The 14,370-nt window shown below is 33.7% G+C and overlaps 1 long non-coding RNA gene across 1 annotated transcript; it reads left to right on the top strand.

Moving 5' to 3' along the window:
• Positions 1–219: 219 nt before the first annotated feature.
• LOC143558355 (uncharacterized) lies at positions 220–1,095 on the top strand. Its single transcript, XR_013139728.1, has 3 exons — positions 220–629; positions 696–747; positions 988–1,095. It is a non-coding gene; the product is annotated as an uncharacterized LOC143558355 (long non-coding RNA).
• Positions 1,096–14,370: the final 13,275 nt, after the last annotated feature.

Below are 14,370 nucleotides of genomic sequence, written 5' to 3' on the forward strand. Positions count from 1 at the left end.
TTTTTGTTACAAGTTGAGAGCACCTCACAATGACTTTGACACCACAATATTCAACTGCACACTGGTCAACCTCACATATGATATCTCATTTTTTGTAAGTTTAGTTATTTTATTATATATATATATATATATATATATATATATAGTTATAGTTATTCCAGAGTTTTGTTATTAGGATGAACACTTCGCTAAACATTAACTATAAAAGAAAATTCTGATATTTTTACATGTATTTAAGGACTGAACAACTATAAAGATAAATCTAGAATTTTTATATTAGCATCTGAATATTTTATATAAGCATCCGACTATAGCCTCACCACGTGAATGTAAATCGAAGTTCAAAAACATTGATGATTCAAATCGAAGTATTGCAAATCGGTTGTTTAACAGAATGGACAATGACAACATCTTGATTCCATATGATCCCGGGTCTAATTATCAAAACCATCCAAATTGAAATCCATGTTTTATTAGTTATATTATTTGTTTGATTGAATTTGTTTTTTGTTTTTTTAGAAATCATTGGATGTTGTGGCCGTATGGCACATGAAAACAATGACTTGCTATTACCTTGATTCTTTAAGGCCAAGAATTGTTAATTCGCAGTTGAAGCAAAGTATCGATGGGTAAGTTATACAAATTATCGAAACATTATATTTTAGTATTTGATATCTTTCTTAACATTTTTATAGTGCAATGAACTTGTACGGTACACAAAGTGGATCGAGGGTAAAACTCAACTGAGTCAACGCTAGGGTAAGCATTTAATTTGAAATAGTAGCTTTTACTTCATTATATAAATCTATGTTATGATGACCATTTGTTATGTATTTTGTATCCAATTTTCGTATAGTATATGCTAGATCATGTTATTAAATTGCTTAATGGAATCTGAATTCAATTTATAAGGAAGTTTCAAACATTGGGTAAGAGCATTTAGAAATTAGATTCTAATCTCTTCTCACTAATCTAAAATTTTCTCAGGTTTGGGGAGGGAACAACGAATACACGGATGCTGATATTAATGGAATTTGTGAAGAATGGTCGACTTTTGTGGCATCCTTTATTTACCAGTGAAAGTTCGTATCGATATTAATGAAATGTTATGTTGGGTCATAAATTGGTTAGACTGACGCATATCAAAAGACCATGACATGATCAAGAGAATAGAGAAATAATCTAGAAGAGTTCAAGTATTATACAAGATGGAATTTATGGCTTGGAGCATGTAATACCAAAATCCCTGTGGATTTCAGTTGGGAAGGGCTAGCAATATAGAAATCATGTTGATTTCTGTTTGGGCTTAGTGGGTTTGGTCATTGGGCCTCTTGTAAAGGCTAACTATATAAAGCATGTTTTATTTGTTAATTAGGTTAGAAGAACTAGAGATCTCTCTCATACTTTCATAGTACCATCAAGAGAGCAATACCGATTTGGGTAATCTCATGTACTAGACGATTTATTAGTATAATCGTGTGCATTTGGAGTATAATTGTGTTTATCATATTTATATTGTTCTTCTGTTCTCGTTCTTGAATCACCACGGTGTTAGGATTCCGCACTAACATCGTGTTTGGTTGATATCATATTGTAGTGATCCGATTTCAGGACTTACATGTTAAACTTGAAATATTGTTAATAATGAATGTTTTTTTAGTATTTTATGAAATATTATATGAAATGGATTGTTTTGCCATGTATGAGTTTTAAGTTATATTATGAGACGTTAATTGTCAATATTTAATGTGAAAATTATAATTCTGTCAGAAAAATCTTTTTTTTTCTTCTAATATTTCAAACCATGACACACAAATGTGTTTCAAAAAAACATGTGAAAAAATGTGTGTCAAAAATGCTTGTCATAAAAGATGACATGAAAATTTGCGTCATCTTTTTTTTTATGACAGGGCATTCATTGACACGATTTGACGTGTCATCTAGCCTTTTAATGACGCACATTGCACGCCATTAAAGTTCTATTTCTAGTAGTGAAGTAATATAATATTCGAGATTTGCATCCTGGGTAGAGCTGTTCAAAACCGGATATCTGAAGCTTCGGATAGTGGATTTCACTATCCGAATCCGAATCCAAATTTCGGATATCCGATCGGATAGTGACTCGGATATTCGAAATTTGGAAGAAAAAGAAAACCCCCTATTTTAGATCTAATGCACAAATCTAATTGATAAAATTTGTAATATAATCTCCTTTTCGTGAATGGAGAGACGGACGATGGTTGTGGAGACATGAGACAAAGGCTGGAGTAGGGGGTGGTGATGGACGAAGACAATGTCTCGTGGTGGTTGGCAACACAGCGGCGGTGTCTCTCGAGGTGGCCGGCGTCTCAGCGACGGTCTTGTGGTGGTCACTGTCTTAATGATGGTGTGTCTGGCGATGTCCGGCATCTAAGCGACGGTGTGTCGTGGTGGCGGCATCTCCGCAACGGTTTCTCGTGGACCTCGTTGTAGCCGGGGAATTTGAAAAGTGGAAAGGTTGAAAGAGTGTTTACTGTGCATAGAGATTTGGGAGGTTGACGTCAATATGTTTACAAACTAGCTAGGGTTATGGACTTATGGCATACATAAATCAAAATTAAAAATATTAAATTTATTATTACAGATAGTTCGGATACGCGAACTATCCGAAAAATCGTAAAAATGCGATACGAATCCAAATCCGAATTTTCGAATAGTTCGGATACAAATAGTCGGATAATTCGGATACAGATTCAAATTCTTTTGAACACCCCTAATCCTGGGTTCAATATTTCTTGCATATAAGACAAAACATAAACAAAACCCCTCCGCCCTCTTTAATTCTTTTTCTTTTATATTCTTCAACGGAGACCACAAGAAAAAATAAACAAAACTTTTCTTTGAGCTATGCTTTGATCGAACACGATGGACCTTTTTGTTTAACTTTAAGATTCTTTTATGTGATAGGAAACTTTAACACCCTGGATCGGAACTTCAACTGCGATCGGTTTCTTGATTTCTTATGCCTTTGATTGGAAACTACTACCACACACAAGACTTGCCGCCGATCGAAAACACGAGTCTGGATCGTTAGGCTCTGATACCAGTTGTTAAACCTTAGAAACTGAATCAAGAATATCAAACACCTTATTGCATTAAACGTTTATACGATTCTTTTTATTAATAATAAAGAAGAACAAAATTCATACTACTAAAACAAAAGAAAACAATTATGGGTTTTATAAAACACCAAATACCATACTCCTACTCAACTAGGACACATAATCATACTAGACTTCTAATTTATTTAATAATAAATACATGATAACTATGATACCAAGTTATTCAACTTGATCCCTAAACTTTGGATCTCCATCAGACCGCCTCTTAAGATCTTCCTTACCACCTTTATACTTTTAGTATTAATTATTCGGGTCCTTCAAGTAGGTGTTGCTCCAAATTTTACTAAGAAAGTGTTACATCCCCAACCCCTGGCCTCCTTCCAACATCTACATTTTGAAAATTGACCCTGAATGATGTTGGCCCCTCATATCCCATATCCCCTAATGATGTTGGCCCCTCCTTCCAACTGCCTCCTTCCAGCATCTACCCGTAATGTTGTTGCCTTTGCTTTTAAGTTTAAGAGCATATAATTATCGGAATTTGTAAGAAATATACAGGAAGAGAGGCAGTTGTTGGCCCCTCATATCCCATATCCCCTATATAAGCATGGAGAGTGTATATTATATGAAGGTCTCTCTCCTTTTAATGATTTAAAATTAAAAAAAAACAAATTTATATATATTTTTTTGGTTTTTAAACAAACGCTTTTAAATATAACTCGGGTATTACCCGGCTTGTTGCGTCTGCCAGCTTGGTAAAACCCAAGGGTTATCGGTCTCATGTGTTGAGACGATAAATCGACACAAATTCGATCGGTTTTGGTGTCATGCATTATGATATCGTAACTAAAAACCAAATAAAACAAAAAAATATAAAAATTGAAGTGGACTAATGGGTGGTGTCGGTTGATAAACCTAGACGTTGGGAACCGAGCATTGTTGATCCCGGAAGTTGAGACGGAAAGCATACGCAAATGCGACCGGTTTCCGTCACGTTCGTTATGGTACTAGAGCTAAAAAACATTGGAATTCGGTTGGTTTTTTTCGTGCATTACGGTACCATATTTAAAACATAATGTGATGAGTCTACGTAAATTCGGTTGGTTCCGTCATGTTCGTTAGGACACTGGAATTAAAAAAATCAAAATTGGCATTCGGCCGGTTTTTGTTATGTTACCAAAGAGAAAAACAGATAATATATAAATTAAGGTGCACGAATAGGGTGGTGTCCGTTGGTAAACTCGAGCGTTGTTGGTCCCAGACGTTGAGCGATGAGTCTAGGCGGAATCAATCTGTTTCTATCACGTTTGTTACGGTACCGGAAGTTAATCAAACAAAAAAACTATTAAATTTACGTTTGCTCAGCTTCCGTTATCTCGTTACAATACTAGAACTAAAACAAAACAAAAAAAAAACAATTAAAATAAATAAATAAATTGAACAAAAAAACGCAATTGACAAGTAAGGTGCCGCCAAGTGGCCCAACCAGACGCTGGTGAAGCCTGAGCGTTATCGGTTTCACGCGTTGTGGCAGTGAGTTGACATAAATTCAGTCAGTTTCGGTTATGTTCGATACGGTATTGAAGCTAAAACATAACAACGTTTTCTGTTATATTCGATGCGATACAAAGACTAAAACATAAAAACAAAATTTAATGTGATCAGTGGCTGGCCGTCATATGACCCAATCGGTGTAGGGATGGCAATTAAACTCGAACACGATGGGAAAACCCGAAACCCGACATAAATGGGACGGGTAATACCCGACCCATTAGGGTTTGGGACGGGTTTGGGAATAGTTTTGAAATTTTTCACGGGTTTGGTACGGGTTTGGGATTTATAATATACCCGATAACATAAACCCATTTACCCGATTATATATCCGATGTACCCGATATAGCTTATTTTATATATATATATATATATATATACTATATTAATATACATATAGGGAGGGCAACATGGTAATTTACCAAAAACTCTTAAAATTAAGAGTTTACTACTCTTAATACACAATGCACAACTTTACAATGCACACTTTTAAGACCAACTATCCCGCGCAGTTTCAAAATTCAAAAAGCCCTAAATTTCTTAAAGCAGATCTAATTGCTCGATTTAAAGATGTTTAGGTGGATCTAATATTTGAATTAAAGCTTCAAGAGATTCCAGATTTTATTTCATCTTCTTGATTTGCTACTCGATTTCTAAAATCATGTTTTTCAGTTAAGATTTCCATCATCAGTTGTATTTTGGTTGTTTTCCGTCTAATTAGGGTTCTGGAAAAAAAACATGGCGTATTTGGCATCATACATTTGTAAGTATTTATCATCATACAACATTATTTTTACATATTCATAAATTTTTATGTTAAAGGCACATCACAGTGTTTAAATACATGTGTTTCGTCACTTTATTTAGTTTATTTGTTGAATATTGTTGCTGTATGTTTAAAAAATGTATTGTTTGAATTAGTTGATGTTATGCCTACATGTCTTTATAAGTGATAAATATGTTTTTGTAAACTTTGATATAAAGTCATAAGCCATACCATCTGATAACGATAATAGAATATCTTTGATTTAATGTATTACTTAACCTGGTTGACAATTCATTTTAATGCTACTAATCACTTGCAGAAATATGAAATAGTAAAGGTTTTATTGAAGTTGAAGGAGTATATAATGATAATTTGATGGTGGATGAGGAAATTAATGATTCAACAAGAGCTATTTACTGTTTGAGTTGTTTTCATTAAGCTGTCTGGATTTCGTGTGAACAAGTATTCAAAAGGTAATACATTGACATATGCATTTTATATTTAATTACCCTTATTTGTTTTCTGTTTCAGTTTTATTATTTATTTTAGATAATGGCGACATATGTAAACAAACAGGGGCATGATATATCTGTAGATCATTGGTTTAAATTAAATCACATGAGGAGAAGTTATTGAAGTTGTTGGTTAGCGTTCAGCCGACGACAGCAGCAGTAGTGTCACTTGTATGGTTTAGATCAGAGTTGTAGATTGGACTTTCCGGCTGCCTAAGGGTATATATTTCAGTTAAATATTACCTAATGAAAGCATTGACGAAATTAACAATTCACGAGGCTTGCGTATTTACTTAGTTATCGTTATGGTTCTGCTATAGAAAGAAGTCCTGGAAACAAGTATGCACTTTGTTCTTTACAAATTCTATTATCTTTATTTCTTCTGTTTTATTGTAAAATGTTTGAGTTTTTTTTTTTGTATAGTGCTTCACTTAGCATGCTTGCTTAAACAAAACCAGCAATTTGGCTTTTTGTCCATATGATGGCATCATTTGAAGTTCTTGCTAAAGAAAAGGTATTTTATATTATACTTCTGGTTATGTTATTTGTAGGTTAATAATGAAACCGATGATTTAATACTAAACTGTTTATTATAATATCATATCCATATAATAAATTCATAATTTACAATTTAAGCATGTGAACACTCAGCTAAGTTACATCTTGGTTGGATAATAAATCTCGAAGTAAGAATGAAGTGAAATTTAAATTAAAGTTGGGTATATATGAAAATGTTTAAGTTTGTAATTGTATATATGAAAATTTTGGTTGGGTATGTGTTGTATTATGTAAATTTGTAAGTTAGGATGAGATCGGTACCGTATCGAAAATCTCGATCCCGAAAATTGCAATTTCTTTGTACTGGTACCAAAATGTTCGGTTCGGTATCGGTACCGGTTCTGGTTCGGTACCGATACGGTACTGGTTTTCAATGTAAAATTCGAGAATTACTGGTACTAAAAACTCAAAACTCTGGTACCGATTTGGTACCGACAGTTCCAAATATGATATATATGGATATTATGGTTGTGTTTTATATTCTATTTCTTGCAGTGCTTCCTACGTTGTCGTGTTGTACATTTACGGTCAATATGAAGACGAGGTTGACAAGATTCTTGAAACAATTTTCGGTCTAATCGCGGGATTTTAAGATAATTGAATCCTTTCAAGTCAACTGACAATCACAATTAGTTAATGTGTTCTGGGCGCAAACACTGAGTCATTTTGTAATAGGTTTATTAGTGATAGATTTGTTTAATTTGATTGGTTTGTTCTAATATTCAAAAACAAAACATCTCAATTATTACATAATTAATTTTGGGAAAAGTTAGATACAGTTGGTTTGAATGTTTTTTTGCTGAACCATTAACTGCAGCTTGAGACCTAAACCAGCCAGCCATGTTGATTAGGTTGACTGGACCGACGACCAAAATGGTTTGGTAACAGTTTGAACTGGTTTTCTTTTTTTTTTTAAGGTGTAGCTATTAGTTTGTATCCTGTTTTTAAAAATGATAAAAGTTGGTTCAGAAATATCATACATATTTCATAATATTATACAGATTTCATGTTTAAAAAATTAAATTTTAAAAAATGGTGAGCTTAGTTTACATGAGTGATTCCAATCCATGTTTTAGACTAGGCATGTTCAAAACGGTTTGGGACTAGGAACCGGAACTGGTTCCTAACCGGTTCCTATATTCAAAACCCCCTTTTGAACCGGTTTCAGGCTCGAACCGGTTAGGGAACCGAACCGGTTCTCCCACCCTCGGACCCCTAACCTATCTAACTGGTTCTTACCGGTTCCTAACCCGGTTCCAACCGGTTACAGTGTAAAATTTTTTTTTTTTTCGTTTTTCGTTTGCGATTTGGATTCTAAACTACGATTCGTATTTGTATAACATGAAAAATAAAAAAAACAATTAACATAAAAATAAAATATTAACTGATGAAGAAAAGACAACTACTGAAGATGTTTGCCACTGAAGACAACTACTGAAGGTTGCCACTGAAGACAACTACTGAAGGTTGCCACTGATGACAAGTTGACAACTACTGAAGGTTGCCACTGATGATAACTACTGAAGGTTGCCACTGATGACAACTACTGAAGGTTGCCACTGATCACAACTACTGAAGACTGCCACTGATGAGGAATACTCATCAGTGGGAAAGCTGCCACTGATGAGGAATACTCATCAGTGGGAACAGTCATCAGTTGAATCAGTGGGAAAGCTGCCACTGATGACAACTACTGAAGGTTGCCACTGATGAGGAATACTCATCAGTGGGAACATTCATCAGTTGCAGAGTTTGTTGTCACTGATGCAAAATATGAATCAGTGACACATCAGTTGTAGAGTTTCATCAGTTGGAACATCATCAGTTAAATATGTAACCATTGTACAATGTAAACTTGTTCATTGGATTTGCAATACAAGTGCATTTAGTTTTTTTTTTTCGTTTTTCGTTTGCGATTTGGATTCTAAACTACGATTCGTATTTGTATAGCATGAAAAATAAACAAAACAATTAACATAAAATTCATTTTATTTACTTTAAGAAGTTCAAAAAAAAGGTTACATGTTTTAAAATCTTCAAAAACAAACTAACAAAACATTAAACTTATAAATATAAAGTTGTGACATATTATTTCTAGAAAAGCCTTCTTGTTCGTCGTAATTATTGAGCGGCGACTTCTTCCTCGGAATTACTTGTAGAAATGCCTTCTTGTTCGTCGTGCACTCGAACATCAAGTGGTGTTTCATCTTCGAGAGTGGTTACGTGTTGAATACGATCGATTGAGTCCAAGTGATCCTTTAAGCAAATGCACATCTCCACCGACTCCGAATTTAGTCTTGTTCTTCTCACCGATATTACCCTGCCACTAAGAGAAAAAGCGGATTCCGAAGCTACCGTAGAAGCTTGGACGGTTAGTAAATCACGGGCCATGGTGGCAAGAATCGGAAACTCGGTTTCCTTTACCTTCCACCAAGCCAAAACATCAAAAGTGCCATATTCCTCTTCGGATAAACCGGTAGAGTAATCATTTGCACTATACCTTCCTAGTTCGCTTGAAGGGGTGTTACCCCTTTGTTTTTTAGCCGTTACGTTGCGAACGGTGTTCATAAGGCTAATCATGGGATCTCGTACTCTAGTAGCACTTGAACTTGATGAAGACCCCCCCGGCATAGGCATGTGTATGTTTGACCCATATTTATTTAAATAAAAGTCATACATAAATTTAAAATTCAAGTTAATATCATTTTTTGCCTCTGTTGAAAAGTTTGGGTCAACTTCATGCATATCTAAGGCTGAAAAAATTTCGTCTATCACACATTCAACCCCCGTAACATTTAACATTAGGTTTAAAGCGGCGGCGCAAGTAAAAACCGGTGGCAATTCAAGAAAGTATTTTTTTAATTTAAACTTCATTGGTAATATGATTTTTGAAAACATTGGACTTTTATTTTCAAATTCTTTAAGATTGTTAACGATTAAAAATAACTCCGAAAGAACCAAGGGACTTGTCGGATAATACGTTCCCGATAGTTTCGTAGTTGATGTTTTAAAAACTTCAAGAAAAGTCGATAAGTCATTGATAATTTCCCATTTCTCATTTGAAAAGGGGATTGCCAAATCATTCTCGGCAAGACTAGAATGAAACATTTGTAAAGTTTCTCTTTGTTTCAAAGCACTTTGAAACATTATGCAAGTGGAATTCCATCGATGATGTACATCCCAATTAGCTCCCAAAGCTTTTCTTCCCATATCTTTACAAAATTTTCTATATTCCATTTGTCTTTTTTTACTTTTCTTAAAAACTTCATGTATCATTAGTCTAAAATCGTTTATAACCGATGTAACCTCATCCGAAGCAAGTCCGTCTTGCACGATTAAATTAATGATATGTGCAACACACCTTGAGTGAAAAAATACACCATTGCAAATCGGCGTATATTTTAATTTTAATTTATCAACCACCGATGTATTATTCGACGCGTTATCAAATGCCATTGAAAATATTTTATTTTCTAGTTTATAAGTTTTTATAACATAATCTAAAATTTCAAACAAATTATCTCCCGTATGTGGATACTCAAAGAGTTCGAAAGCAATGGTGCGTTTCATCATTTCCCACGATGACGGGTCTACCCAATGAGCGGTGACACAAAGATAAGATTCGGGTAGACCATGTGGAGCCGACCAAACATCACTAGTTAAGTTTATTCCCGTATTTATATTTTCAAAATATGCAATTAGTACCTCTTTGGCCTTCTTCCACAATTTTAAACAATAACGTTTAAGAGTATGACGACTTACGTGAGTGTATTGTGGTTGAAGCGTATCTCGAATCATGGCGGTTAAGCGAGGGTTGTCGAAGTGGCTAAACGGCAAAGCTTCTTGAATCACAAACTTCGCCATACGATCTTGAACTCGATCAATTTGGTATGTAAATATTCCGCCTTCACTATCCATTTGCGTTTGTTGCGAATCGACGTTTTTTTTCAACGCCTTGCAATACGGTTTTTCGATGTGTTTCTTCAAATTTGAATTCGAAAGTGGGTTTAAATAAATCCCACAAAACTTGTACCGAGCCTTCAATGAATGGTCATCACTCAATTCAACCAAATCTCAATTGCACCAAATCTCTTGATTACGATTATGAGGTACAATACGAACGAAACTTGGTTCGGCGTTGGAACATTGACCAACCGATGATTGTGAGGCAGCCATAACAACAAATATGAATATAGAAGAAGAGAAAACAAGATATTAGAGAACTCAAAACGTTGTAATAGCGTTTTTTTGTATTTTTTTGCGTTCGGGTTTGCGTTTTGAGTGTTGTGATGAACCCATGACACCAAATACCTATTTATACTAGTAGTGGGGTGCTTGGGGGAGCCAAAAAACGGCTATTTTTGACCCCAACGGTCAAAAAACGGCCAAAAAAAACGATTTCCAACGGCTATATTCGATCCAACGGCTAGAACCGGTTAGGAACCGGTTCCGGATGGTTCGGTTCCAGAACCGGTTCCGGTTCCTACCCGCCCCCACTCAGAAATGCAAGAACCGGTCACGGATCATCGGGTTGAATCAGATAGGGTCCAGTTCCTACAAAAAACGGGTAGGAACCGGTTCGGGTCCGATTCGGGTCCACCGGTTCGGTTCCAGGAACCGGTTTCGTTGAACATCTCTATTTTAGACAGTAAACTCATCAGTTAAACTTGGTTCTTCCAACAATGAACCAAATTGTATGAACCTCATACTAATTGTGCTTATTTTCGTAATGACTATACATGAACCACATCCATGCTACTTATAGAAAAACCAACATAAAGACTACACAATATTACGAAACATTGATAAACTAACAAAATAAAGTATCACATTTTAAATTGTAGTCGCCGCCGCATCGTGCGGGTTTTTACTAGCTCGAAAATCTTAATAAAGATAAAACAATAATCATATATACTTTTGAAACGAAAAGTTCTATACAATATATCACGAGATAGCTATTAAATTAACAGAAAATGAGTGTCGGCTGAAAATTGTAATCACCGCCGCATCGCGCAGGCTCCGACTAGTATATATATATATATATAGAGGATACATTTCAATTAAGAACTTGATTGAGTTATTAGAACTTTAGAACCCATCTGATCCATTGATTAATTCAATCAATGGTTCTGATTGATTGTTGACAAATACAAATGAATATGTGGCTGAGATTTATTATGGGTGTGATGGTAATTTAACCTCTCTATTCTCTCTCATACATTAAATCACCTGCCATACATTTTGATTATTATGGGGAACCTCGAACATATTAATTTAATTTCCACTTTTATTTTTGTTGTTGTAGGTACCATAACCTTCTTGTAAATTGTAGACAATCCAGTTTTAATATATTGTCACATTATAAAGTTTTAATATGAATAATAACATGAATTTTCTTACCTGTATTTTCAAATTTTGATGTCGCCAACATGTAATTTAATTTTGTCTATTACTTGGCATTAAAATTCTTTTATTAGATTATGAAATGGGTGGTTATAAAATATATTTTATACATAAATTAGTATGTTTCGATTAGAAAAACAAAGTTCTTTACAAGCTTTTTTCCTTTTATATAACAAGTTAATATACAATTTTGCGAAAAATAAACATTTTTATAAGCTTAATACAATAATATTGATACACGTCTTACACATATGAAACTTTTTGATTCACGTATTACACTTATGTAATTTTTTATTACATTTATTTTCATACACATGTTACACATACAGAATTTTTTTGTTACATGCATTACATTTATTTACTTTTTATATTATAATTATTTGGATAAACGTATGACACGTACGAAAATTTTGTTACACATGTTACACATGACCTTTTTGATACATGCATTACACTTATATTATTTTTTATTACAATTATTTTCATACACATATTACACATACAAACTTTTTTGATACACATATTACACTTATGTAACTTTTTATTGTAGTTATTTTGATACACATGAAAATTTTTGTTACATATATTACACTTACGTATTTTTTTGTTACAATTATTTAATACATGTATTACATATATGTAACTTTTTACTCGATATATGTAATCTTACATGTACACGTATAGAACTAGAATACATATGTGTAATATGAGTAAGCGTTATTACTACAGTTACATATGTGTAATTTAATCAAGTTGATTACATATGTCGCAATGCATACTAATTGTTAATATTATTTTAAATTTATATACTAAGTAGAAGATGAAGTTCTCACACATAAAAGATGACGTCGTACTTTCTTCGATTATTACTTTTGTATATTAAATCTTGTTTTATGAAAATACAAAAGTTCTTTTTTAAATAATATTCTTGATTTATATATTGAAAGAGTGTAGGCATTTTTCAAAAGAATTCAAGTTTTAATAGGATTATAAACAAATAGGAAAAATTGAAAATGAATGAATGTCACACGTGACATTTTAAAGAACTCAGAAATGATGGTTATGGTAAATTACCCAAATACCCTTCACGTATATTATATCTATTTTTAGTCAAGTCTTATGATATTTTAAGTGAATTTAATTACAACCACAAACTATTAAAAAATTAATTAAATATGTGGTTAGTATTGATTCTTAAAGTTCTTTAAATTCATCAAATTCTCAAAGTATCCCTCCCCTATATATATATATATATATACTATATTTTAAATATATTATTTGTCGTACCTTGTTTATGTCAATTATTTGAGACATTTTATTTATATGGTAATCATCTTTATAATCTATTAGTTATATTTTGTAAAACCCGGTTGAAACCTAACGGGTATTAAGCCGGGTATACCCGACGGGTATTTTATCAAAACCCGATAAGAAACCCGAAACCCGATAGGAAAACCCGAAACCCGACGGGTAATCACCAGAATAAAACATGACGGGTTTGGGACTAATTTTCATAACCGGATATGGGTTTAGGAATACCTAAACCCGACCCATTGCCATCCCTTAATCGGTGCCCTTACAACACCAACCCTCTTAACTTTTATATATAGTAATAATCTCAAATACCACTCCCACTTAGGTGGTGATTTAGCTATTCGAAAACAAAAATATAATCTCAAATATATGATAAAGACCACGTGTGTTTGAGGACTAATATCTATAACTATAAATCCATTACAACCTATTTAAATTTAAACTAGTTTTTGCGACCCCTACGTTGCGACGAGACAAAAAACAAAACAAAAAGCACTCAAAAAATGTCAAACCACGCATGCACGTTTACTCGTAAAAATTAGACCGAAATGTTAAACATAAATGAGGAGTATGTGTATTTTGATCTTTACCCCATTCATTTGAACTATTAATTTGCATAAATTATCTAAATTTACATAAAATCAGTATTTCTATAGATATAATAAAGTTCAAAGTTCAAAATAATCTTTAGTTACAGAGTAAGTTATCTTCATGTACATATGTATTCAAATGTAAAAAATTAAAAAAGCGAATAATTTAACGTACTTAAAGCCTCATGTACCTCCATTTTCCAACTTGATAAAAGGGTAGAAAAAATTATGAGCCAATATATTACTTGTAAATGAGGCTTAGACATTTGTACTTAAAATTAATAGTAAAACCTAGGGATGAGCAAAATCGGTACTGGTACCGGTACCGAAATCGGTACCGATTTGGTACCGTCGGTACCGAATCGGTACCAATTTTTTGAGCTTCGGAACCAGTACGAGACGGGACCGGTATTTCCCGAATTTTTACCTTCAATCCCGGTACCGTCCCGGTCTAGTACTGGTACCAAGAATTCGCAATTTTCGGAACCGGGGCCGGTCGGTACCGGTACGGTCCCGATCTCATCCCTAGTAAAACCTACTCACAAAGCAAATCCTCTATTTAACATATAACTAGT

The sequence above is a fragment of the Bidens hawaiensis genome, unplaced genomic scaffold, assembly GCF_021521415.1.
Source record: "Bidens hawaiensis isolate Kalapana, Puna unplaced genomic scaffold, B.hawaiensis_p1.1 tig00019442_1, whole genome shotgun sequence".
NCBI lineage: Eukaryota > Viridiplantae > Streptophyta > Magnoliopsida > Asterales > Asteraceae > Bidens > Bidens hawaiensis.